Genomic DNA, 26,621 nt, shown 5'->3' with positions numbered 1-26,621 from the left:
CAAATAATTCGATGAAATTGCCTCTTAAACGTAAGCTTGATCGCGTTTCCCTTTATACCGGAGTCTCCGTATCATCTGTGAAAAAAATTCACAAGGAAGATGAAGAAAGGCGACAAAATAACCCTGATGAAATGTTAGCCAGTCCAGGGCCACGGAAAACTGTCGTCGAAAAAGACAGTTTTCATTTTCAAATAGTTAGGCATTGTATCACCAGATTTCACCTGGAATATAAAGTGGTTCCGACAACTAGAAAGTTGTTAAGAAAATTAAAAGAAGAGGCAAATTTTTTTTATTCCAGGGAAACGCTTCGGCTTTTATTAAAGTCAAATGGCTTTTTTTGGCGTAAGTGTCAGAATAAGAGGAAAATCTTAATGGAGAGGCCCAATATTTTTTCCTGGAGATACAAATATCTTCACGAAATACGAAAATATCATGAAGAAGGTTGAAACATTATTTACTTGGACGAAACTTGGGTGGATAACGATTTGACGTTCAAGAAATGTTGGCAGACCGATACGGTTACTGGTGTTTTACAGAATATTAGTTCAACGGGTAAGCATACTATACAAAACAGTATGTATAAGTTACAGTCATATATTTTTTCACAGGAAAGGACCAGTTCAATTTGAGAAATATATATTATATTTTAAATGATATTTTAGGTCGGCTAATAATTATTCATGCAGGTTCCGACAAGGGTTTTGTGGACAATGCCTGTTTAATATTTAAAGCCGGAAGGTGATTACCATGGCCAAATGAATAGGGAAAATTTTACTAGATGGCTCACGGAAAAACTTCTCCCAAATATACCTGCCAATTCGGTAATAGTGTTAGACAATGCTCCTTATCATTCGGTGCAGGGGGATAAAACCCCAACAAAATCTTCTTTAAAAAGAGATATAATCGCCTGGTTAACTAAGAAAGATAACTATAACAACTTAATTAAGCCTTTTGAACTGATAAATTTTAAATTTGAAATATATAAATGTACCTACATAATATGTACATACACGGTGAGCTAATGAAAACTTTCCACCCCAGTTTCTTCAGATATTTTCTTTCAAAAAAAATTTTTGATGATCGTTTTTTGACTTCAGGCGAACAAATTTATTTGGTATTTTCAATCCCTTAACTCTAACCCCCATGCGGCGGGGGTGACTATCAACCCCAAAATCTTAAATAGAAAGGGGTGTCGAGTGATACCCTTACCATTTAAGATTTTGGGGTTGATAGTCACCCCCGCCGCATGGGGGTTAGAGTTAAGGGATTGAAAATACTAAATAAATTTGACCCTTGCAGTCTAATATCGATTGGCAATTTTTTTTTTTTTTTTAAATGGCTGAAAAAAATGAGGTGGAATAAGGTCTATCTAGAGAAATGGAATAAGGTCTAAGAAGTCGGAATACTACTGGCAATTTTAATATTACAACCTTAAAGGAGGTTACTGAGAATGCTATATCCTCGATTTCCGAAAATGATTGGCAGAAATTTTGCCAGCACGTCAGAACTATGGAGGATAAATTCTGGGAAACTGACCAAATCATGGAAGAAATCGAGCCCCTTGTCATCACAGTAGGAACTGAGGACAGTGACACTAATGGCAGTAGTAGTGAAGACGATAGTGAATACGAGGCTGAAGGTAAAGAAAACGAGCTCGCTTATTTCACCAGTGAAAATAAAAACATGTTTAAGTGAAGTGTGTGAGACTTAAAAAAAACATTAATATAAATAAAAGTAAACGAAAAATTAGGTAAGTTATTTATCTTATATTTTTCTCAAATGACCTTACTTTTTCGGCAATACCAAAAGGAGTGAAAATTTCGCATAAAAAAACATAAAAATTCCCGTTCTTTCCCCCCAATTTTTATTATTGGCAAAACGCTTATGCTGTTCGTTTTTTATAATCTATACCAGGTAACTCATTTTAGTCGACGTTTGACTTTTGTTTTGTTTTTTTTTTAATGACCTTCAAAATACACGTACTATTGCAGTGACGTGGCCCCCTGTGACCTTAGCAACTTTTGTTTAAACTTTGTTTTTAAATTCGGCTTAGCACCATAAATATTTGCGTGCGACCCTGTATACAGGGTGTTCCACAATCAACGTCACAGGCTATAACTTTTTTATTTTTAGGTATATTTTTTTTTAAATATATTTTTAATAGCTATAGGATCACTACGCAGAATTACTTAAAAAAACTACCCCCGACAAATTCATTTTTGGGGGATGTATTTGTTGGGGGGTAGTTTTTTTAAGTAATTTTGGGTAGTGGTCGTTGATTATGGGACACCCTGTATACAAAAAAAAAAGAACTTATTTCTAAAACCATAAAACATACAAATGAATAATTAATTAGGAAAATTTATTTTGATAAATTTTAAAATAATTTCCCTAAATCGAATTTAAATAGTTTCACATAATACCACACGCCACTGTCCATTTTATGAATGAAGTCGGCCATGTTGTCTCCACTGCTTCATTCCCCTTACCTCAGGCCGAAGTTTTTCAGATCCGTCTGCCACACTGTAACTTGTATGTCGCATCACCATGGATAATATTTGCATGACGTTCTGCTAACACCAGTAAATGTTTTGTAGACAATGCAAAGCGAAAGGACATTGGTTCATCCTCGAATATATAATGAGAAAGTACAAACACTTGGTGTATGTCCTCGGGAACTGCTGTATGATTTAATATCCATCGCTCCAGTTCTCCTAGACTTATAGTTGAGGAACCGTATTTAACACATCTACGACTTGATAGATAATTGTTCAATTGTTTCATTGATGGTAATTTTACTCCCTCCATCTTACTAAGACTTTGTAAAATAGCTTTAGGCTTCAAATGTAAATCAAATAGTTTGTTTAATTCTGTCTTAACTTCCTGACTTATTTCGTAATCAGAACGAATTCCAATCGACTCGTGGTTATGGGCAGCCTCTACACGATAGAGCAAAACAGCATTTGATGTAGCTTCAAACAGTAAATAAATTTGTGCCGCACACTGAGGGCCACGACGTTTTACTTTGTTACAGCGATAAAACCTTTTCTTTCCTTCTTCAGTCATATGTGTTATTAAAATAGACCAAGTATTTTCTGCACGAACAACTTCCTCCGCTTCTTTAACACATGCAAATTTTCTTACAGAGAGCCACTGCTTACTCTCGCCACGCTTTTTTTTTGTTTCTAATTCTTCAATCTCCGAATCACTATCCGAACGATATGAAAGAATTTCTATTTCATTCTCCATTTGAATATTGTCATCAGAACTATTCCCGGGTAAAACAGTATCGAGTTCCACGATTATTTAATGTTTAAAACGAATAAAACGGTGCATAAAACAACTGTTTATACTACTGAAATATTATATATACCATAACCAATAAACGTATATGGGAATCCCAAACGCAGTTAACTGTCGCTTCAGTATAAACGCACGTTGCCGGATTTTTTTGTAATTCATTAACGAAAGCTGTTGCCGAATGCAAAATAAAAACTTTTAAGAAAAAAAAGAAGTTGTTGAAATGAATTTGAAAATTAGATGCTCATTTAGAGTTTTTGAAGTTTAGTTGGTATTTTGGTAAACTGGTTTTGAAAATTAGAAACTCATTTAGATTTTTTGTAAGCTTTGTGTATTTTTTGGTGCCTGCTTTTGTTGGCAGATTAAAAATATAATGATGCCTTAAGTTTGTTCACCGATAAATTTATTTTATATACAGAAATATAAAAGTTGCCATGTTAGTTAAAATAGTTACCGCATTTTGTTGTACATCCATAATATTTTTGCGTTTTTTTTTTTATTATATATGTCCAGATTGCAAATAAATTCCAGAGGCGAGAAATAGCCAGTTAGCAAAATTCGCATGTTATCCAATTCAATTTGAAATTATTTAGATAGGGTAACTCTAGAAATTAGCTTTTGTTTTAATTTTACCTAGGTTAGCTAAACAGACGGCTGGAGCGTAGTTGCTTGAAGCAGTCTCTCTCTAGTCGAACTGAATTTAGCCTAAAGTGGCATATTAATACAAGTGTCTGTAACATTTTTTTTGCTGAATAAAGTCCTTTATTATTATTATTATTATTATTATTATTATTATTATTATTACTATTATTATTAATATTATTTTTCTGTTTTAGCTCGCTGATAGCGGTCAACTTCATCGGCCTGAAGGCAAGATGAATTTTGCTATGGTAGATTTAGGAACTTTCGAACAGTGTTGCATGTATTCAGTATAACAGATTTCCGTATAGTGTTAATCGTCCAGGAGGAAAGACCCAATGCGTTGAGGTTTTTGGACAGTTTTAAAGGGACAATTCCAGTGGATGAAATAACTAGAGGGAGTATATATATACATTATCTTGCCTCCATTGTTGTTTTATCTCGTGAGCTAGATCTGCAAATTTAGCAAGTTTAGTGTGTGTCGTTTCTAGGACATTATTGGTATTTGGCACTGCTATGTCAATTAGAAAGGTTTTCTTTTGGGCTTTGTTTATTAAGATTATATCTGGTCTGTTTGAAGTCAGCGTCCTATCGGTCAAAACAGTTCTGTCCCAGTAGAGGCGAAAGTCGCCATTTTCAAGTACAGTTTCTGGTTTGTACTGGTAATTGATGAATAATTTTTTCCAAACAATTATGTCGGTGCAGATATTCGGCAGCTGATAGAGATGTGCATCCTGATGTTATATGTTGAATTGTTTCCGGTATGCGCAGGCATTGATTGATCGTCGATTACTTTCTCATCTTTAGTAATGTACTTTCTTGTAGCAATCACTTGCTCTTGTATAGCCATCATAAAGCCTTCAGTTTCAGGAAATAGATCTCCACGAGTCAACCAGTAGTTCGACGTTTCATAATCGACATGTTCGGCATTAAGTTCGTGAGGATGCTTTCCGTGTATTGCCTTCTGCTTCCATGTGTTAACTTTAACGGCTTTAACTTTAATGGCTATGTGCTTTGATCTTGGGGAGGATTAAGCTCTGAGGGGACCCTTTCCAGGTTATCGGGCCCTGGATGGTGTTCGGTCTTCTGTACCCATGAACTTTCTGACGACCCGTGCTGTCCCCAGTAGCACCGCTTTTTGCATGTTTTTGTAGTGGTGCTCACTTAGTCCCAGTTGTTTGAGGTTCTCTACAAGGGTTTTTGGTATAAGTCCAGTTGACGAGATTATTATCGGAATTGTTTGAACATGCTCCATCTTCCATTGCCGTCTGATTTGCCCTTCAAGATCTCGATATTTTGATGATCTTGTTGTTGTATTCTCCTTGGAGGTTATTGTTATTAGGTATAGCAACGTCAATCAGCGTGGTTCTCCTTAGTCGCTTATCCACCAGGATAAGATCTGGTCTATTGTTGACAGTTCTTTGGTCGGTGAGAACAGTTCGGTCCCAGTACAATTTATACTCGCCATTTTTTTATTATTATTATTATTATTATTATTATTATTATTATTATTATTATTATTATTATTATTATTATTATTATTATTATTATTATTATTATTATTACTATATGTACTTATGAAACTAAGAAAATGTGCGCATTTAAATCCAATAAACTTAATAAACATATGCAACAACTACATTTACCAACAACAAAGCCGACTTAAAAAAAAAAACAAAACTTTCAGTTATGCATGAAGACTCTTTTTGAAAGAACTGAAACCGTCCGGCGGTCGTCCGATATTACGACGATGCATTAATGCAAATTTGAGTCACGCAAGTAGGTAAGCCATGTTAACTTAACAATCGATGCAAACTGAGTAACTGGGTCAAGTGTGTCATCGGAGCGATAAAATTTGGCGCGAAGCACAACAAATAAAACGACAAAGCTTTTGTCTCCCCTGTGTGGTTAACGGATTGTTTCGTCTTGTGGAACAGCAATGTTTTTTGGCTTCTTGCTTAATTGGAAAAACAGGGTTCAAGCTTTAACAGTTGGTCAACTGGTTTTACCCTAAATTTATAATAGTCATCTAATTTTGAACATTTCCAGCAAAGCGCTTGAAGGGTAATATGTTCAGAAAAGGCGCTTTCAGAGTTTCTTTTCTAGGAGATTTATGAATTCAGATTAAGAGTGAAACTGAGTTCTATTTCATCCGCTAAGATCGACTACACAGAGTATCTTTAAAATTTATCATTAATCTACTTTTCCAGATTATTTTGTGTTTCAAATTATTTTTCAGTTATTTTTTTAATTCCTCGTACCGGTCCCGATCCTGCCTTTGATGGATCAATAGTTTATTTCTCGAGGAATACAATTTTTATCTTTCTTTAAAATCCGAGTCCAAGGATCTTATATTTCACTCTGACTGTACGTATCCACATGACCTTGAAAATAAGTTACTTAAAATTCTATACCTACTGTATGTAAGAATAAATATTTTTTTAATTTCAAAATGAGTTTTTGTTGCCTACACATATGTTGTTAAATGACTCTAATACATAATGAAGAACAACTCTAACACATAAAAACGAAACTCTAACACATAATGAAGCTTGACCTATATGTATAATAACATATACCGTAACATATAACACTCGTACATTAATATATTCATTTACAGGTGAATACCAAATTATAGGGTAAAATTAAAATTTTGGTTAACATTATCGTTTGTATTAATGACTGGTTGATAAAAAAACAAAATACCATAAGATTTGGGTTTTTTTACCAAACCTAATTCATTAATTAATCTACTGAACAACTGTTGAAAATGTAGCTAGTAGGCGAAAGTACCTTTTCTTTTTTTAAATTGTATCGCATTTTTCAACTTCGATGATACAACAAATTTTATATTCTCATTAATAAAATATAAAAGCGTAACTATTCATTGTAATAAAAACCCTAGCGTTTTGTTTGAGGATGCATATTTTAAATTTAAAATTATAGTTCTATTCTACTTAAAAATAGCACATTATTACTAAAGTATAAACTATACTTATTTCAAGTTTAGTTACTTCTAACTAATAAAACAATTAAAAAATTGTATCAACAGATTTTTATTATTAAATAAAGCTTTTATCCGATTGTAATAATATTTGCAAAGGTGTTCTGCCGAGTATCGCTATGCTAAGACAAAGATCATTAATATTTAAATAAAATGTATTTTTTGCATTGGATTAACACCAATACCTTTTTTGAAATAAAATTAGTTGTCATTGCGGATATATGAATTTAAGATTATCTTTAGTCAAGATTATTAGTCTTAGTTATAGTGGAGGTTTTTCCGTGTGAGTATTAATGTAAAATCTGCCCCCTGGGTTAAAGAAAAACCCTGTGAGGAGGCCAATAAGTGATTCGCAAATGCCGATTTAGTTTCAACCATGTCTGTACTTGTCCACTAAAGCTGTATGTCTTTTATTCTGGTGTAAATTTTACGCCCCGATTGTCCTCTGTAGATAGCATTATAGTCGTTACTTTTTAACGAATATACTTCTGATTTTGAGATAAAATCAGGAGTATATTGGTTAAAATTGTTTAGTGGTTGTTTTAAACGCAATTGCGAGATTTGTAGACTTAAATAACTTTGCAAGCTGACAAAAAATATTATCAAAAAAAGATGATGTATAAAAATTTTCTTTATTAAGATGAATTAAGTTGTAGTTGAAAAATTTAAAAATTAAGGTGATTAATTATATCAGGGGGAAAACCATTATTTAAAGCAATTTGTTTAATTATGTTTAGTTCAGCAAGAAAGGATTCTTTAAATAAGGGAAAGTTGAAAAGGCGATAAAAATGGCAATGAAAAGAGACGTATATATTTGATGAAACCTTGACTTTGTGTTTTCACCTTTGTTTTGTTTTTTGTTTGATCTCTTGGAGAAAAATGTATGATATCGAGGGCCGGAAGGCAGGACCCCGTAACCCGCAAAAATTATTAAAATGGGATTTTGATATATTTCTTTTTAGAATTAGTCTCGCCATCTATTGAAAAATACTCAAATTAAAAAAAAAAAACGTTAAGCAGAATTTAAAAGAAAACATAACCTCGTATCTATTGCGCGCCAAATTGTTGACACATTACCTCGTAACCGCTCAGTTTCCCGTAAACGGTTGTGGTGTTCAGAGGTAAGTCCAGAATAACTTCTTTTATATCATTGAATTTTCTTTTTATTTTACATGGTGTGATCTTATTTGGGTACATGTACGTTTAACTAATGTTATTTTAAATGTTAATGGCAATTTTAGACAGTAATTTGCTAGTAATTAGTCACATTTTTTGATGTTTCAGTTACGAGGTCCTGCCTATTATCTTCTATTGTGGTTACGAGGTACTGTTTTTGTGTTTCTGCACTTAGAAGAAACTAGCACTAAGGAGAAACTAGTGTTTTTAAAATAGTATCTATTTTAAGAACTTTTACGTTTTTTGGAAAAACAGTATGTATGTAGCTATACCACGTAAGAAAAGGTACTTAATACATTTTCGAACTTTGTTTTGCTAGCCTTGGCTTGTGCCTCGAAAGGCAATTTTAAAGATCGTGTGGGAATGTCCACCTTTTCCTACTAGATTTGCTACTACAATTTTACTAGATATACTAACACATGTGTATCTCTTATAGGCTGATTTTCCAACACGACAGCTAAAGATGTCAAGCCGAACAAGAAAAATTATGATGAATGCACTGGCTCTTCAAAGCCCAAACGAAAATCAAGAAAATCTCCCAGGCAGAGCCAATTTAAGCGATTCTTTTAATAGTTTCAATATCTTTGCTGACGCTTTAAGTCCCGAAGATGTAGCGGTAATGATCCAGGAGGCAGAGATAGTTCTTGCAGATGACTTTAGCATGTTCCAGCATCAACTCAAAAGCACTTTGGAAACCTCTGAGATGAGAAGTTTAATTATAAAGGAAAACCCAAAAGAACAAAAAAGTTGCCGGATGGAAGACGCAATTCAAGAAGGGATAGTTCTTAGAGATAACTTTGTATTTCCCAGCAGCAACCAGAGAGCACTTTAGAGACTTCGGAGATCGAAACTTAATAAAGTGAGTGTATTTAAAGTGATGAAATAAATTTGATAGACGCAGAAATTCAATCAGATCCAGAATCAATGGCCACAGGAGACGCGATTGAAGATACGAACACGCCTGACGATAGTGTGCTAGAAAACAGCTCCAGTTCAGAAGATGAAACGTAATTAGAAATAAAGAAATGGACCAAAGGCCAAAGAAAAAGAGAAGTCAACAAAAAACAAAGAATGAGTGGAGGGAAATACATTGGATTTAGGAAACCGAAGGGTCAAAACAATACTTTTCATGATACTCCACGAGAAGAAAGACGTCTAAAGCCTCGATGCAATTGCAAAGATCCGTCAAAACAGTGCCGACAATTTACGGATGATGATTGAAAAAATATTTTTTCCAAATTTTAGTCAGAGATGTCCTGGGAACAAAGAAAAGTGTTTGTAGCAACCACAGTAGCAAACAGAAAATTCAAGACGGTCCATAACATTGAAATACCATCTTATTTTAAGCAATGCTCACCTTCCAGTTTGTAAGTCAATGTATCTTAATACTTTAAGCTTAGGAGAATGGTCTGCAAGATCTTGGGCTTTATTGGCAAATCATGGGATAGTAAAAGCATGCAATACCCAAGTGAAGCGTCTAGATATTTTTAAGGAAGATAGAGAATTTGTAGACACATTTTCACTAAAATTAATAAATTACCATCCCATTACTGTAGGAAGGATACAGACAAGCTTTATCTAGAGCAAAATTTTCAGTCTTGGAACGATTTGTATTAAGTTTACCAACAGGAATGTCAGACTGAAAATCGTAAAGCTCTTTGTTTTAAGCTATTAAGGCAGGTTGCTACATCAATGAAGATTGCTATTTTTTCTCCTCGAAAGGATCAGTGCAATCTTTGTTTTATGTTTAAAAATGGAAACGTATCTGATGAAGACTGCAATAAGCACATAGATGCGAAAAATAGGGCCAGAGCTGAGAAAGAAAAAGATAAAGCAGATGCACTATTGGAAAGATGTAACGTTATTACAATGGATGTACAAGCTGTTAAGCTATCGCCTCAGATTGCAGCGAGTATACTGTATTACAAAACTAAATTGTGTTCTCACAATTTTACTATTTACAGTTTGGCTACTAAAGAAGTAGTTTGCTATTGGTATAATGAAACTCAAGCAGATGGACAGGCCTCAACATACGCATCTTTTTTGCTCGATTTTCTTGAAGAAAAATTTCTTAGTGGTGGTGACAAAAAACCTATTATAATATACTCCGATGGGTGTACTGCTCAGAATAGAAATGCGATTTTGGCCAATGCTTTATTATACCTGAGTGAAAAATATTATGATATCAAAATCACCCAAAAATTCCTTGAAAAGGGTCATACTCAAATGGAGTGTGACTCAGTGCATAGCGCAATAGAAAAGCGACTTAAAAACAAAGAAATATACTTACCTAGTGATTATTTGAGAATTACATGCGAAGCCATACGTGGCAAAAACGAAAGATTTCGATTTTTTTAGGGATTTTAGTAGAGAAGACCTAATAGGTCGATAAAACCATCAAAAACTAAAGCCTTTCCAGATAGATAGATAAGATAATCGGCCTTTTGATGCAAAATGATTATCTTGTTGTATCGACAATATTTTAACGAAGTTTCTATTTTCTGTGATTACAGTTTTTATTTAACAATAGAATATTTTTGGTTTTATTTAGAACTGAAGTTTATTTTATTTAATAATATTCTGTGTATTTTGTAAGCATAAAATTTGTTTTAGTTTCTATTATTTACCGGTTTTTCAATAAACAATGTTATGGATTAATGAATTTCGTGTTACTGTTATTTCTGCATTACCTTGTAAGCAACACTTTTAAAAATGCAGTCCCTTGTAACCGACATAAATGTTTCTGTAAATAAAAATTAATTCAAATTTGTATTGTATTATATTTTCCTATTAATTTTAAATTTAACTTAAAAGCAAAAACGCGGAGAATTTTTTTTTTTGTATTTTAATTGATTTTTCTTCTCTCCTGTAAAATTCTTACTTTAAGGGTTACGAGGTCCTGCCGTCCAGCCCTCGATATTTTTCTGTCGGAGATGAGCTGGACATGTACAAAGAGCACCTGATGACCGAATGATCAAGATAGTAGACACAACATTTTAAATGACCCACAGATCATGCAGATATACAGGGTGTTTTACTTTTTTGTAGCGGGACTTAAACAGTATTTAGAAAAATTAATTTTAAGGTAGGTTTCTCATATAAATATTGATCGTCAAACTTTTTGTTTTTGAGATACAGGGCGTCAAAGTTTCCCAAAAAAAAAGTTTTTATTTTTTAATATCCGAACTATCAAAGATATTGAAATCAAAATTGGTATAAACAATTCTAGGATGAAGGGTCATAATCGTAAATAATGTCATGTTTCTACGTTGACCAGTGGCGGAGATATGACTAATTAATAATGTTAATGTGACTAAAAAAGTAGCACGCCACTGGATTAAGTCGATTAAACGATCATTTCTAAATAGTGCATTTAATTGTAAACAAAAACACCCTCTTGATATTTTTTCGTATCTGACTCCGTTTTCTCCTCAAATTGGGTTGTAAAAATCACTTAAGATTTGAAGATAAATTTATTTCAACCGTCTAATAAATCGCAACATAGAACAATACCACAAATACTTATAACTTATTTATAACAAACAACAGATTACAAGAACACAACAAACAATTAACAAATTTAAAGAAGGTGTTCGAAATGTGAACCATTTTCTGCAATACATAATTCACATCGACAAATTACCGAACGTGAAATGTTATTAAAAAATGGTACTATTTAATTACAAGCAATCCTAATTCTATTTATAAGGTCATCTCTTGTTGGAACAGGTGTCGCATACACTCTTTCTTTTAAAAATCCCCATACTGAAAAGTCTAAGGGGTTTAAGCCTGGGGATCGTGGAGGCCACCAGTGGCGAAGCGTACGAGTAGACAAGGTAGACACTGTCTACCCAAAATTATCCAGTTATTTGTCATTAATTTATCACGTAATTATTTCATGTAATTGTTGAATTAAAATTAAAAAAAAAATTAACACAGAACGTAGTCGCTATCTTTACTAATATTATATAGTATCTAAACATGATTAATCCGAAGGCGCGCCCCGCCTGCCGCACCGATTAAGATAAAAATACAGGGCTGACACCCAATTAATGTATACGAGCCCCAGGAAGACACATTGATATTTGTCTTCCGAAATTTGGAGCATATAATTGAACCAAATACGCATCAAGCAGGCTACAGAGGTCCCGCCGCATCAGCATTCAGCCTATTACGTATGCAAAATTTACTCGCGCGAAAGACATTCCGACGTGTTTAAGGCAGAACGACACAAACGCCAAATTACAAATTTTTCAGGAGACACAAAAAACCGTGTAACATTCGTATTTATTTTTTTAAAGCATTATGTTTGTTACTAAAAAAAAGTATTTTTTGTTCTCAATTTTTTTTATAATTTTTTTTTGTCTTAAGTTGATAAGTAAAGCTGTAATCTTAAAAATTAGGATTTTTTGGTGTTTATGCCAAAATGAAATAGTCGCTTGTGCCAAAACATGTCTGTTAATGGTTGTGTAAATTGGCGCTTATCTGGAGATGTGCCAAATCACTGTTTTAACACAAATTTTTTTTTTTGGTTTTTATGCCAATTAAAAACACAAATTACTTTTGAATATAATTTATAAAAAAACATTGTTGTATCATAAAATACATATTTATTTAAAAAAATTGTAACATAATTACAAGTATTTCTTATAAAAAATTAAAAAAAACAGTTTTTTTTGGATAATAATTTGGTTTATAATACATACTACATACATAGTTTAATAATAACAATACTCATATTTTACAACGGACTAGTTAAAAAAAAAAACAAATTCTTAAAAAAATGGTAATATACCTAAGTAGGTATTTCATATGAAAAATGAAAACAGATTAGTTAATCTTATATAATAATAATACTCGTATTTTGGTATTTCCTCCTTATAGGCTGCCTTAAGAATACCTGATTTTAATTTCAAAAAGACTAGTTCTTCTTTGTTTTCTTTAAAAGAGTAAAAAACCCTAGCATTATAATCATTTTTAGAAAAAACTGCTTTTCTAAATTCCGATATTTTCAGTTTACTTGCTTTTTCAAAATTAATGCTTTTAAAGTCCAGAAAATCTGAGAATTTTTGCTTGATAATTATATAAGGTTCTGGATTATTTCTGGCATTACGAATAATAGTGGGCCATTCAGATGGCGCTTGTACTATTTTATTTTTTATATTCTTTTCAATGACTGCATGTATTGAATCTACAGGCATGTAGGTATGGCCTGCAATTAAATAAGTAACAGACACTTCTTCGACGGTAATAGAATGATTTAAAAAATATCTAATCATTAAAAATAAAAACTTATTTTTATTTATTATTTTAGCAATTGTCTCAGTACATTGATATTTTTTTATATTTAGCAGTGCTATCTACGTATTTTAAATAGTGTAACAAGTTTGAGCAAATTTCGTTACTACCCCTTTATGCATTTTTTTCTTCCCATAAGTAACAATAGCTTTTTTTTGTAGTCGATTCATAAACAGACAAGTTATAAACTGCATATTTTCGGGAAAAACCTAACAGCATATTATCTCCATGAGGAGTAGCTAATACCTTCTGGAGATCAAAACTTACTACTAAATATGAGTTTTCTTCTCCTGACATTTTTTGTTCCTCTAGGAAAGTTTGCTTAATTGTATCATTTTCCTCGATATGCTCCTTATAATTTTTGGTCTCTGCTTCAGTCTTTAACTCCTCGCTTAAATTCTTAAATCTCTCGCATTTTAGGTATTTATCTTTTTTTGGGACGTGAATTCCAATGTTGTAATTTTCTTTTAACAAATTCAAAAATTTTCCCTTTTTTTAAAACTGGCGATTATTTTTTTGTTCAGTAAAAACATACATTTTGTAAAGGTTATTATAGCTTTTTATATCAGCAGGAAGATATGTTTTTGAAGATGAACTTCGGCAATAATGCGAGGGCACCGCTGGCAAAGAATTACCAAATTCCTTAAAGTGTTGAACAAGTTCGGTTTTAGTCTTGTTAGACGGTACATGGATTCCTCGCTGATCAGGCTGTGGAAATTTTTCATACTCCTTATTATTTAAAACAGTTCTCAATAATCACACGGTCACAGATAAAGTTGCAAGTAAAAACTGCCTGCAAACGCGTGTTGGTATACTATTTTTTAGTATACTATATTCCACTGTCATTTTTCTATTTTTTAAATTTTTTGATTTACGCCGTCTCTTAATTGAACAAACCGAAGTACAATCACTAATAAATCGTTTCTGCTTGTCACTACTTGCCAAGCCCCAAAAAAAATCAAATATAGAATTTCTTTTTTTTTCAGAAAATAAATTACAATCATTTTTGCAGCTATTTTTATTTCTGCACGGGTTTTCCTTCATTTTCTTTCACAAATTAATTTTCCTGAAGTGCTTAAGTATTTCAATCCCAAATCTTTTTGTTTCTTGCGTTCCTCTCGTTTGCTGACTGAGTTCTTCTTAATCTTTATTGAAATAGCTGGATTGCCTTCATTTATTTCTTTCTGAAAGTCACTGCTATTTTCTTTATCATTTTCGTCTGGAAAATATTGGACTCTTCTTTTCTTATTAGGTTTTTCAAAGTCTTCTTCTTCATTTTCGGAACTGCTCGTATTTTCCTCAATTTCATAGTCTTCATCAGAATCTGTAGTAAAGTCAGTCTCAATTCTGGCACTGGTTGTGGCATTAATATTGCTTAAACTGTTTATACTAGATATAGTATCACTTAAACTTTTATCAACAGTAAGAAAGTCTAATGGAAAGTCCAAGATATCTAACTCGTTATGAAATATCAGTTCAGAAGGAATTTGATAACTAGTTTCCGCACTGGCATTTTTTTCCGCAATAACTTTTGGGCTTGGTCCCAAACTATTTATAATTTCATTGGTGTTTTCCAAAATTATCACATCCTCTTTCAAAGCAGCGTCGAGGGGACAAACTTCATCGAGGACCTCTACCAGCATGCTATTATCCAATTCAACATTTGACGACATTTGGCAACTAGCATTAGGATCATCTTCTTTATTGTTTTTTGCAAGTTTTAAAAGCTTTCGTATTCTTGAATGATACATTTCTAAAAATTAACAAAAAAAATCGATAGTATAGCATAAAAGGCATAAGCGCCATTTATAAAACACACAATATTACATGATTGTAGCAAGAAACTAAAACACCATTAGTTAAAAATTAATCTTTTTGGTAATTTATATACATTAAATACCGAAAACTTCTAGGACAAAACCTTTTAAGGTGAAAAAAAGCATTAAATCATTTGCATTGAATAGCATAGGTGTAATGTCGCTTGTGCTAAACAAAAAGTACTGCATGCAAATTGGCATAAACGTCACATTTTTAAAATCAGATTTGAGTGATTAGGCAGATATAATTGTTATTATAATTAGATTTATCTACTAGTGTGTCAAATCCTTTTGTTTAAAAAACAATTTAAATCTACCTTTAGCTTACAAAAACTGCCGATAAACACGCACGCAGGCACCTGTGTAAAGCTTATGACCGTCTGGCGCTTATGCCAAACAAAAGTGGGTGGAGGGGAACTCTTGGCATTTGTGCAAATTTTAAAAGCATTTCACAACCAAACAGATTTTTTGTGGCATAAGTCTCAAACGTTATTAGATGCGGAATAAAAGCCGCTTTAATTTGACGTAAATAACCGATTTTTGAATTTTTGGCGCTTGTGCCGTTCTGCCTTGAACACGTCGATTCGAGCTTTTGTCTATCGAAGTCGACCAGCTATTTTATTATGCTGTTGAGGGTTATTGTTTTTGGACACGCTTGATCTGGTCAGCCGCAATACATCTTCAGTTTTGTTTCGTTTTGATGAATCTGCATTTGGTGGGGGCTCGTGCTATAGTAATTTAATAATTAGTATTTTTATTTTTGGGTGTATAGAAAAGGTTTTTTTAGTGGTTATTTATGAACTATTATATTTTGTTTTTTGTAAGTAGTAATTATTTTTTTCGTTTTTATATCACTACATAATTTTTCTCTTTGACTTAATATTTCATGTGCTTTCATCCTCTATTTCATTAAAGTGAATAATATTGAATATACATTTTTTTCTAATTAACGATTTTTATTGTTTGTCTACCCGAAAAAAAAGTTCACGCTTCGCCACTGGAGGCCACGCGGGGATCTGGCCCTCCACCACCTTTCTGGATAATGGGTATCCAACCAGTTTCGCACAATTCTCCGATAATGTGCAGGACAACCGTCAAGCTGGAACCAACTCCGTCTCCTTAAATTTAAAGGAATATCTTCCCACATATTCGCATGCTCCCGTTCTAAAAATTCCAAGAAGGCTACAGCATTTACCCGTGGTGGCAAAAAATATGGTCCAAAAAGTCGATTGTCATGAATACCAATCCAGACATTAACACTAAATTCATGCTGGAAGTTTCTTGGTCGAATTCCATGTGGATTTTCATGCGCCCAAATGTGCTGATTATGGAAATTGACCACTTCACGCCGTGTGAAGCACGACTCATCGCTCCACAACACGTTATTTAAAAAACCTGGAGTATTATTGGAAGAACTACACTATGGCGACTAACTAGACAGTCACGTACCCAAGTGCTCCGTTAATTTATTCAATAATTGTGGTATTTTCTGCATTAAAGTTAGTGAAATTTTGTAGGGTCGGTCATCTTGACTCTATAAATTTATCCAGAGAAAAATTCTTTCTGTAAAGTGTGCTATAGTGTGTTAATTGGCTTTCTTTTTAAACGATACTTGGAGCGCCATAGCCGCGCACACACTAAACCAGTGACCATCAAAATGCCTATAACACGTTCAATATCGGATTCCGATGATTTGGAAAAATTAATTACAAAAGTGTGTACCAAACTCATTAGCCAAATGGAGGAAAGAATTGTTTCTAAACTTAGCAGTTTGGAAAAAATGTTATCTTCATTTTGTGAGCGTGTCGAGAATTGTGAAGCCGTCATAAAAAAACATACGGAGTCAATGGCGGCCCTGGAAGATCTGCTTTAAAACATTGAACAAACATCAATAAAGAACAATTGTATCAGAATTTGTGGCATGGAGATTTAGGAGAAGAACAACATTCCGGTTGTCGTTTTTTCATTTATAGAAAATAGGCTAAAGATACCGTGTTCATTACAAGACTTGGACTTTGCCTTTCCTATGAACAATACAAAAACCGATCGACCTACAGTTCTAGTTCGGTTTGTATCTAACATAAAGAAGAAAAATGTTATGGCCGCCAAGAAACTTCTTAAAGACTCAGGAGTTGCAATTTTTGAAGATCTGACAAGAAGGAAGTACTCGATGCTTGTGGCTGCAAAACGAAAATATGGTAAGAATACTTGGACATGGGATGGAAAATTTTTTTATTGGGACTCTGTAAGGCAGACAAAGGTTCAGGTTATTGATGATAACCATCGTCAATAATTACGTACACGTATACTGTTTAACTTAATAATATCTTACTTGGAACTCGTATAGTTTGTTTAGAAACCACTGAATCTATGTTAAAGCGGTAACTTATAATATGTACTTGGGTATTTCGATTGCAGGAATGTGCGGTTTTTTCCTAAACATTGCGATACACATTTCTCATTTTTGCAGCCCGTGAATATTCATATTTTATTTACTTGGGAATATAATAAATATTTTTGTATGGTACATGCAAAAGATTATTGCATTATAGGTAGTAGGCATTTTAATTAATTATACGATATTGTATTATATCGCAGCATTCTGTTTTTTCTTCTTGAGTTAGGTAAAATTCATATATTTTCATTATATTTATATATGTATAGTTTTTTTTTTCATTATTTTTTACTCAATCAATGTTTTTTTTTCTACTACCACGTTTTAAGTAACGTACATTATATTATAATAGGGGTATCTTTGGTAAAGTGGGGTAAAATCTTAAGCGGCAGGAACACTTATATCTTCGAAGTCTATATAGGTTTTTGAGATATGAGTAGTGTTTAGTTTTTTTTTTTCATGAGCGATTTATTGTTTAAAGTTGCGAATTTTAATGTAAGGTCTTTATTTACGGGTTTTCTAGAGTTTAAAAATGTAATACTTAAATATGACTTTGATATGGTATTTCTTACAGAGACATGGCTGTCTGATGGTGATGATGTTGAGGTTTTTTCTATTTCTGGTTACCGGTTTGTTCATAAGGATAGGGTAGGTAGAGGTGGAGGTGTTGCAGTCTATTTTAAGAGCACTTATTCGCCAGAAATTGTTTTATTGCAGTTTACTGTTACACATTTTTTAAAATATTTGATTCTTAAATTAAAAATCAGAAATAAATATTACTGTTTTTGCGTCTTCTATCGACCTCCTAATTCTAATTTTAATTTATTAGTTAATGACTTTGAGAATATTTTTTCATCTATTTATCCTTTTTTTGAGCAGGTAATATGTCTGGGAGATTTTAATATTAATCTACTGAATGAAACAAACCCTTTAATATCCTTGTTTGACAATTTTAATTTAATCCAAATTATAAATCAACGTACTAGAATTAGTCGGAATAGCGTATCACTTCTAGATCCAATATTTGTAACGGATGAGTCTTTGGTCAGTGATTCGGGGGTTGTGTCGTTGGAGGGGGTATCTGATCACGCCTTGGTTTATTGTTATTTAAAAATAGAAAAGGTGTCTATTAAGCCAAAACTTATAACTTACAGAAATTTTAATAATTTTAATGCTCGTGAATTTTATAATGAACTTCAAGCAATTAACTGGCATAATATAATTTACGAGCAAAATATTGACAACAAAATTTCCTTATTTAATGAATACCTTCTTTATATCTTCGATAGGCATGCCCCCTTTAAAACAGCAAGGATTACTAAACCATGGGCGCCCTGAAAAGAGCGAAATAAAAACGAAAATCGATTTGACGCCGTGATTGTGTTTGTTAGCGTGGTTAAGTAGGTGATTAGTTCATTTTTTTTGAAGTTGTTTTTTTAAATTTTGAATGCTCTACGTCCTCGGCTCTACCGTTCTGGCAGTTCTGGTTGGCATTAGGCATTGCTTTAGTAAGTCGATGAAGGTAAGGAAAAGCAAAGATAATGCCTATTAGGGTTGCCAACCGTCCTTTATTTCAAAGGACAGTCCTTTATTTTAAAACTATGTCTCCTACTCTTTGAAAGGTGGCAAAGGACTGCAAATGTCCTTTCAAATCCGAAAATATAAATAAAAACATTTAGGTAACCACAAATAAAATTTCAAAATCCCATACACCATGATAGGCCAAACATGAAAATACTCTATTTTATTTTCAGGCTAAATACTATAATGATTTGTTGGTTTTCTTTTATTTCAATAGCTCAGAATTGGCAACCCTAAATACTATATACCTACATATACTTATACTCATTTACTCAGTATTTAAACTAAAGGACCAAAGTTATACTTTTAATCCCGATGCGAAAAGATTGCAGCATGAGCAAAGCGAGAACTGCAATTTGCTAAGGGATTAAAAGACACTTTGGTCCAGGGTTTTATATGCTTTTTTTTTGTAATTTCATTCTGTTAGATGTTATTTATTACATGCCATTTATATTATATATTATACACACACAGATTAAAATAGCAAATTATATTTATAATAGAGTAGAGGAGCAACAACATCATCCTACAGAAGCAAGACCGAAGCAACCTACAGAACCAACCTACCAACCTTTGTAGAACCAACTTATGAAGCCACCTACAGAAGAAATGTAGCAAACCTCTTCAAACAGCTATTGATGATCCTACTGAAATATCTAATCATGTGAATTCATGTTAGCTATTGCAAAATTGTTTTGTTAATGTGCCTATTAGAATTTTAACTTTTTGAATTAAATACTGAGCTAATAACCTTAACCTTGTTACCTTAACCTTTGCATTAAGATAGCATACCTATTTGACAAAGTGACTGAAAACGGCTTAAAGAAAAATAGGAGGAAAAAAATGACTGAAACTAAAAAAAATAATATTTCTTTTTGTTAACTTCTTTATCTTGTTTCTAGCCTCTTCAGTGTTTATTATTTTTTATCCTCCTGGCATTATTTTAATAGGAAAAACCAAAAATTAGTAAAATTATTTATTTCTACATTTATATAATATATGTTTGTTTTTCTTTTCTCATAATATAACATTTAAGGATATTATTATAATCATAATACAGGTTAAAACATTTTTGATATGGTTTAAACTTCGTGATTCTGGTTTTTCTACAAAATTAATTTTTAAACTAAAAAAGTCTAATATTTCGTGTTAAATTTGTTTTTTTTTTCTAGATTTAAGCTTTCTGTGTATGTTATTTTTTGACTTGCAGTCTAAATACATATATTTTTTTGTTTTATTATTATATGCATTTAATTTCTTGTTTGGTGGCTAACAACAAGATTTTCATTAAGACTGGCAAACCAAATGCAATTATTTTTTTCAATATTAAGTTTTTTTTAGATTTAAGTTTTCTATGTTCCTTTTTCACGTCATTACTAAACTTTGTAAAATGTAAAATCAAGTTGGCATTTTTAAAATAATTAAAGTTTTTGCCTTCTTTGTTTTCTTGAGAAACTTTTTTTTTGTTTAATGTGTAGAGCGAAACTACTTAAAATAGTTGAATGTAATAAATATGAATAAATCTCAGTTAACTGGTCAACTGCATACTTGTAAAAAAAATAAATTAATTGTTTTTGTGTACCTATCGATTGTGTTTTTATGTTATCCTTATTACGCGCAATAAAAAAGGTAAAATCTTCTGTTTTTATTATCTTTTATATAATCATTCAGTTTATATTTTACTTTGCATTTTTAACAGTTTAGTGCGACGAAAAATTATACCTCAATGTTTATTTTTTAATTTAATTTAACGTCAAAAAGTCAAATTTAGATTTTTTATTTATAAATAAAGATTTTGTGATCTATTTCCGACTTAGAAATTGTAATATTTAATATAATCTATCTAATCAAGGCCATTCAAGAAAAAAACGTTAATATTCTGTTTAAAAGTACTTTTCTTATATTTTAACAAAATTCTATCACTTTGTTAATACTGTTATCGATATCTCTATAGAAATAGTTAACTCTTGCTCATATCCATCAACATTAAAAATAAAAACCTAATTCTTTATTATTATAAAATTCTATTGAATTACAAGTTAACCATCAGTTAATTAGGTTTTCGTTTATAATGTTGGATTCGAACAATTAGTATACTATTTACATTGAGATATCGATAAAAGTATTGATAAAGTGATTAAAATTAGCTAAAATATGAGAAAAGTACTTTTAAACAGAATATGAACGATTTTCTTAAAATAAACAGTTTACGATCATTTGAATATCCCGCCCTTTTTTGCTTGGTAATGTAGGTCGCTGTTTTATCGATAAAATCAAATGCTGTAGTTCCTAACTTAATAAGGGGGTCGCTGCGATCGAACGCTGTGCCCATTATTAGTATGGGACCGGAGACTCTCCCTCTTATTATTTTCTCTATGACAGTAGGTTCACTCTCTTGCGGCCGTTTGAAGTAGGGACTTCTAAACAGTGCCGACTTTTTTTACGCGGTCGTAAATCATTATTTAGTTTCGACGGCAATCCTTTACGATACGGGGGGTGTTTGAAACATTTTTAATAAGGAATATTTTTGTACATCGCGGCGGGCAGGGTGTAATATATGGAATTTTTTGAAATTAAAGGCACTTTGTATTATTGTTAAAATGAAATTGAAAGAATATTATTAAGTATCTCTTTTGAAAAAATAACTGTAAGAAAAACACTTGGTAGATAGCTTTAAAATTAAGTTTATTAGAATGTACACAATTAAATCTTAGCTTTACGTTCCTTTCATGCTCTTTTCTTAACTGACCAAGAAACTACCTACCTAATATTACATACACTTAATTAATAATAACTTCGTTAATATACCCATTTTTTTAAATATTTAATAAAATTTACATAATAATGTGATAACAACACTCAGCATATGGAACTCGGTAACAGTGAAATATAAAAAGGCAGTTAAATAAAAAAAACTTATTAAATGCCTAATTATTTGCTTTTTAAATAGGGGATGAAAGAACAAACTACTAAAATTCAAATAAAACGAAAATAGGTGTTTTACAACCTAGAATTCTTATAAATATGCAAAATGAATATAGTTTTACATTGGAGATTATAGTACACATTAATATTTTGAAACTTAAACCCTTAAAAACAACCCTTAATGACGAAAAAAATGCAGTTTTAAGTATGGTTAGACGGTATAAGTGGCTAAAATTTATATCATTCAAATGATTGCAATGCAACTAATAATAAATCGGATAGCTTTCACTATTAAAAACCACCACTAATAACAGAATATTACCAAAAATTTTGCTTTTTTTTAGATTAAAATCACGATTTAAAAATAATATGTACTCTAAATCGCTGACACTTTTTGAATTTTTTTGTAGGATCTCAATTTTCCGAGATATTTAAGAAATACTGAAGAAAAGCGTGTATTTTTTTCTGTAAACTAATCCATTTTTATTTAAAAAAAAATGTATATCCCCTTTTACTCCTGCAGCCATCTACGCAACATATCGCCGGCATTTTTAAAGTACAAAATTTCCGCACAACGCTATTATAGTTCTAATATTGAAGACGCCCCTGTATAACGCAGTCGCCACCGGGCAGCAAAAAAGAGTAGCATCAGAAAGCGAGTGAGAAAGGCAACATTTTGGGTGGCGCTTAGAGTGATCCTTCTATTCTAGTTTATGTTCGGTGCTCTCACCAAATATTAAGGTTTTTATGCGACAAAGAGACGCAGCGCTTCGAGAATTCAAGAGGTCCCGAAATGTACACGACTGGGAAAACTATAAAAGGTTGCGAAATCTTACGTTGTCTATGGTACGAAGGGAAAAAAACTATATTTATCTAATGTATGCGCTGAAAAAAAATATTAAAAAAACCTGGAGGACTCTTAAATCTTTTAATGTTTGTTCAAATAATGATTTGAATATTCCGGATTATTTACTTAATCCTGAAGATATAAACTCATTTTTCAGTGAATTTTTGCAGAATACGTCAGACTGTTCTTCTAAAATTAATTTTTACAATCAAAATATTTTCAACGACAATATTCAGTTTAATTTTAATTTAGCTAGTGTTTCTCAAATTAATAAAATACTAAATGGTATAAAAACAAATGCTTCGGGGGTAGATGGAACTAGTGCCAAATTACTTAAATATTGCAGTCCCTTCTTAGATGTTTACATTACACACATAATCAATTGTTGTATAGAACAAAGTTATTTTCCTGATCAGTGGAAATTATCAATAGGTAAGCCACCTCCGAAAGTAAAAAATCCAACTAACTATGGTGATCTGAGAATAATTAGTATATTACCGGCTTTGTCAAAGGTTTTCGAAAGGGTTCTGTATAATCAGTTGATTGAGTACTGCGGTGTGAATAAAATTATCCCGGAGACTCAGTGTGGCTTTAGAAAGGATTTGAGTACTGATGTTGCCCTAATTGGAGTTACTGACGACATAATAACGTCAATAGATAAAAAGTTGTTTACTGCTTTAATTCTGTTAGACTTTTCGAAAGCGTTTGACACGATCAATCACGAACTTTTATTGGCGAAACTGAAATTTTATGGACTTCTCGATGGTTCGGTAATGTTGATTAAATCATATCTTCATAACAGATTTCAAAAAATATTTTCAAATAATTCATTTTCTGAAGAAGCTAGAATTTTATCAGGCGTACCTCAAGGGTCAATCCTAGGACCATTATTATTCATAATCTACACCTCAGATATACTTACATCATTAAAGTACTGTAAACTGAGAGCTTTTGCCGATCATACCCAGGTTTATCTTCACTTCAATCATCAGGATTATTTGCATGCATCTTCTTTAATAAACCATGACCTGAATTTACTTAACCAGCTTTCTTCTTGCCATAATCTAAAACTTAACCCTCTTAAATCAAATGTTATGATTTTTGGACCTAATAAAGATTTTCTTAAAAATAATTTAATTATCTTATTAAATGATGTTCCTCTTCCCAAGATGGATCGTGCAAAAAATTTAGGCATTGTCCTGGATACTGAGTTGAGGTTTCGTGAATATGTTAAATTGTTAATTCAGAAGTCATTTTTATTATTGAAAATTTTATATAATAGTCGTCAGGTTCTTAGTTTTCATTTGAGAAAAATGCTTTGTTAGTCTCTGGTCCTGTCCAACTTCAGCTACTGTGATTTTATTTATGGTCCTTGCTTAGACATTGCAGATAAAAATCGTATTCAGAAAGTTCAAAATGCTTGCTCACGGCTAATATTTGGATTACGAAAATACGATCACATTTCACACACATTTAAAGAGCTTAACTGGTTAAGGATGGACAGGCGCAGAGAGTTACACTTAGGTAATTTTTTGTTTAAAGTTTTATTAAACCCCTCCCTTCCCACCACTTTACGGAATAAATTTGTTCCTCGTTTAAACGTTCACACAAGAGTGATCCGATTTCCGGAGAGGATGACACTTCCTCGTCATTCGACTGCAATGTTTCAACGTTCTTTTACGTACAATGCCATTAAACTCTACAATAACCTACCAACTGAATTGTCAACTTTAGATCAGAAGTCATTTAAATCAAAGTTTAAGAAATATCTTTTACATTTAACCTTCAACCCGTAATTTAGGCCTTTAATTATTTATTTTATTTTTGTCAATTTTTTATATTTAGCTATTTATTATTTATTTAAATTATAGAATATATAATAGAGTTAATCTTTATATTGTAGCTTAAGTTTATGACCGTTGAGTAGGGTTCAGTAAAGTAGCTGTCTTAGCTAGCCTGCGCCCTGCTTCTACTTAAATATAGAATATTATTATTGTCAACTATATCTGTAAATTTTGAATAAAAGACATTTATTATTATTATTATTATTATTATTATTATTATTAGCTGCATTAAGAATCCAACGACCAAATGCAGTTCTTTGTTCTTCATCTCCTGGTTGTAATCCCTGAACAGGCTGCAAATGATAAGGACGTCTATGATCCCGTCTTAACACTCGGTAAACACGGGAAGCTGAAATTCCTAAACCAGCGGAAACTCTTCAAATACTTGTTGTAGGATCTCTGTTGAACTCACGCAAAATTTGTTGCCTATTTCTCTTTATTCGAAAATTTACATTATTTTCATTTCCTCGTACATTGCCTAAACCGTTCTCAATAATTTGTCGATGGACTCTTACAAATACAGAAGGATGTGGATGCCTTCTAATCGGATATCTGCGCATATATTCTCGGGCTGCTTCTGCGGAGTTTCCATTTGCAACCCCATAAATAAAGTGGATATCCGCTAACTCTTGATTTGAAAACATAAATGGCATTTTGACACAAAAACGATAAGAAGAAATAAACAAATAACACTTTTTGAGAACGCAATTGCAATTTGACACGATAATACTACTATAACATTTACATTTTATGATACTGTTTTTATTTCATGGCACACTATTGAAATTATTAAAATAAATTAATATAAATAACATTTCACGTTCGGTTATTCGTCGATGTGAATTATGTATTGCAGAAAATGGTTCACATTTCGAACACCTTCTTTAAATTTGTTAATTGTTTGTTGTGTTCTTATAATCTGTTGTTTGTTATAAATAAGTTATAAGTATTTGTGGTATTGTTCTATGTTGCGATTTATTAGACGGTTGAAATAAATTTATCTTCAAATCTTAAGTGATTTTTACAACCCAATTTGAGGAGAAAACGGAGTCAGATACGAAAAAATATCAAGAGGGCATTTTTGTTTACAATTAAATGCACTATTTAGAAATGATCGTTTAATCGACTTAATCCAGTGGCGTGCTACTTTTTTAGTCACGTTAACATTATTAATTAGTCATATCTCCGCCACTGGCCAACGTAGAAATATGACATTATTTACGATTATGACCCTTCATCCTAGAATTGTTTATACCAATTTTGATTCCAATATCTCTGATAGTTCGGATATTAAAAAATAAAATTTTTTTTTTTTGGGAAACTTTGGACGCCCTGTATCTCAGAAACAAAAAGTTTGACGATCAATATTTATATGAGAAACCTACCTTAAAATTAATTTTTCTAAATACTGTTAAAGTCCTGCTACAAAAAAGTGAAACACCCTGTATAACTGGAAGGAGGCAAATCGTTAACGCGCCAAGACCCATTAAGGATTGTAGTGCTACCAAGAAGAAGGACATAAAAAAGATGAAATGCGGTTGAAATCCAAAATATTAAAATCTTTTTCGTTTTTTTCCATTTTCTACCTCAGCCTTACGTATCCCAGACGACCCCAATAAAATATTATTTCTTGTTTATAAGGAACCTAACTGTATAAGAATAGATATATTTTAAGATTGTTCAGGCGATAAGTAAGAGGTAGAAACCCAAAAAATAAAATTTTACTCACTTAATGGCCTAATATTTTAACTCAGTCGAACAAATCGTGGGCAATCAGAATAAAATAATATTCTTC

General features: G+C 32.1%; 1 protein-coding gene across 1 annotated transcript in view; it reads right to left on the bottom strand.

Moving 5' to 3' along the window:
• Window positions 1-26,621, bottom strand: part of LOC126739043 (uncharacterized) — a 165,074-nt gene that overhangs the window by 79,902 nt on the left and 58,551 nt on the right. The gene's annotated exons all lie outside the window — the stretch shown is intronic.

Source organism: Anthonomus grandis, chromosome 8, assembly GCF_022605725.1.
Source record: "Anthonomus grandis grandis chromosome 8, icAntGran1.3, whole genome shotgun sequence".
NCBI lineage: Eukaryota > Metazoa > Arthropoda > Insecta > Coleoptera > Curculionidae > Anthonomus > Anthonomus grandis.
Note: the sequence above shows the minus strand (reverse complement) of the source record. Positions and strands in the feature narration are given on the sequence as shown.